The sequence below is a fragment of the Ylistrum balloti genome, unplaced genomic scaffold, assembly GCF_031769215.1.
Source record: "Ylistrum balloti isolate Yb309-2 unplaced genomic scaffold, AGI_CSIRO_Ybal_v1 Utg369908, whole genome shotgun sequence".
Lineage (NCBI taxonomy): Eukaryota > Metazoa > Mollusca > Bivalvia > Pectinida > Pectinidae > Ylistrum > Ylistrum balloti.
The window spans coordinates 91106-94485 of NW_026782032.1; positions in this window are offsets into that span (position 1 = coordinate 91106).

Genomic DNA, 3380 nt, shown 5'->3' on the forward strand with positions numbered 1-3380 from the left:
TCACTTGAACACAATATGTCTTTTAATCACCAGAGATCGGAATTTTTTAGAGTTGGAACTTTTGGTTCCATACTGCACAAATACATCAGATCAACTTCAAATACATTCTAAGTTTATAACATGTAAGTTTTTAATAACATAGCAAAACAAATATTGATATAAATGGCTTAACTAAATCTTTGTTAAGGAGATTAATATTACAGAGCAGTACTTTGCTGTAGGTTTCTGGTTCCTGATACCGTAGACCTTTAGATCAGATTGAAAATTATAAAGGTATATTCATACAATGTCTAATAAATCAAAGGTGAAAGGCATTTAATGAACAATGGCCTGAACAGTATTTGGTAATTGTGTGTGAAATGAAAAGATTGCCTATATCCCTGTATTTGTGTCTGGTTTTAACCTACATTGTATATATACACACCAAATGTGGAGGACAGTTTAAATGTTTAGAACCAGGATTTAAATATTTGGATGTACCAGACTGCCATCTGTTCAAGTACAAGCATTACTATTGAAGATTACAATATGATAATTGCAACTGTGTGAATATGACCATCCGTAGTAAATATCTGGTTAAAGCTGAATGAAGGAATCATATGTTACATGGTGGAAGATAAAACGGAAATTTTAAAAGTTTAAAGTGTTGGTCAGTCTCTGGGATAGGTGTGGAATTTACTATGGATTTTACCTGTGTGTTACCTACTGTGATATATGATACACAGGTAGCTGATCAGGTAAATATATATATTGTGTTGTTAAAATATACACTTAAAAATACTGTAAAACAAACCAGGATAATAGAGATAAAACAGTTCTGAGTAAGATGAAAGTGCTCAGAATATCTGAAACTATATACTTCTAGATCATATATGATACAGTATCATAATTAGATAATTGTCTGTCATTTAAGGGTTTATGAATGCCAGGGAGAGTAGGGGAATGGCTAGGCATGTTTGCAATTGTAATAATATTTTCAAGCTCTTTATAAGGCAGCATAAATAATTTTTTATCTCAAATACAAATTCATCGTCAGTCTGAAAAAAATATTAATATACATTTAATAGAGAAAACTAATGTTTGGTAGGAAAGACAGGATGATGATCTATGACACATGTGTATGTAAATTAATTTTCCAAACATGACTTTGCATATTGCATTGATGTGAATGATATTTATTTCAAGCTGGAGATGATATCAAGTCTCTTCTTGCTTCTTCAAACAAATTACGGTGTTGGCTTCCGTGAATTGAAGTTCAGCTGATTCAAACAGATTTTTTTGATGGACTGATGATCTGGAGTTGTAGAACATGAAGGCAATATCTATATGTATGATGACTTGAAGTTTTAATTATACTGTAAAATGAGGTATTTCTTGTGGCTTAATTTTTATGGTTCTGCAATCTGTAGAAACATGATTTCATGGATGAATGAAGCTCAATAGTTCAGCTCATATAAATTTGTTTATGATGTGTATCTACATAATTAACTAAAATGGATCAAAATGAGAGAAAATGAAAGCTAGAAGGTTGACCCTGACTGGATGTTCCTTACATAGTACAAATAATAACCTTGTAGCAGTGTACTGGTATCTGCTCTGGAACATACGATGACCTTGAGGTTGTGTATCTCCTATGGGACATGTGATGACCTTGAGGTTGTGTATCTCCTATGGGACATGTGATGACCTTGAGGTTGTGTATCTCCTGTGGGACATGTGATGACTTTGAGGTTGTGTATCTCCTGTGGGACATGGGATGACTTTGAGGTTGTGTATCTCCTATGGGACGTGATGACCTTGAGGTTGTATATCTATTATGTGACATATGATGACCTTGAGGTTGTATATCTATTATGCGACATATGATGACCTTGAGATGATATATTTCCTGTTGGATATGTGAATACCTTGACGTGGTATATCTGTACTGTGAGACATGTGATGACATAGAGGTGGTATATCTATACTGTGGGACATGTGATGACATAGAGGTGGTATACTGTAGGACATGTGATGACATTGAGGTGGTATATCTATACTGTGGGACATGTGATGACGTAGAGGTGGTATATCTATACTGTGGGCAAGTGATGACATTGAGGTGGTATATCTATACTGTGGGACATGTGTTGACATAGAGGTGGTATATCTATACTGTGGGCAAGTGATGACATAGAGGTGGTATACTGTAGGACATGTGATGACATTGAGGTGGTATATCTATACTGTGGGACATGTGATGACGTAGAGGTGGTATATCTATACTGTGGGACATGTGTTGACATAGAGGTGGTATATCTATACTGTGGTAGCTGTGATGACCAGGTGGTATATCTATACTGTGGGACATGTGATGACATTGAGATGGTATATCTATACTGTGTGACATGTGATGACATAGAGGTGGTATATCTGTACTGTGGGACATGTGATGACATTGAGGTGGTATATCTATACTGTGGGACATGTGATGACGTAGAGGTGGTATATCTATACTGTGGGCAAGTGATGACATTGAGATGGTATATCTATACTGTGGGACATGTGTTGACATAGAGGTGGTATATCTATACTGTGGTACCTGTGATGACCAGGTGGTATATCTATACTGTGGGACATGTGATGACATTGAGATGGTATATCTATATGGTGTGACATGTGATGACATAGAGGTGGTATATCTGTACTGTGGGACATGTGCTGACATAGAGGTGGTATATCTATACTGTGGGACATGTGATGACGTAGAGGTGGTATATCTATACTGTGGGCGAGTGGTGACATAGAGGTGGTAAATCTATACTGTGTGACATGTGATGACCAGGTGGTATATCTATACTGTAGGACATGTGATGACATTGAGGTGGTATATCTATACTGTGGGACATGTGATGACCAGATGGTATATCTATACTGTGGGACATGTGATGACATTGAGATGGTATATCTATACTGTGTGACATGTGATGACATAGAGGTGGTATATCTATACTGTGGGACATGTGATAACATTGAGATGGTATATCTATACTGTGTGACATGTGATGACATAGAGGTGGTATATCTGTACTGTGGGACATGTGATGACATTGAGGTGGTATATCTATACTGTGGGACATGTGATGACGTAGAGGTGGTATATCTATACTGTGGGCAAGTGATGACATTGAGGTGGTATATCTATACTGTGGGACATGTGTTGACATAGAGGTGGTATATCTATACTGTGGTACCTGTGATGACCAGGTGGTATATCTATACTGTGGGACATGTGATGACATTGAGATGGTATATCTATATGGTGTGACATGTGATGACATAGAGGTGGTATATCTGTACTGTGGGACATGTGATGACATAGAGGTGGTATATCTATACTG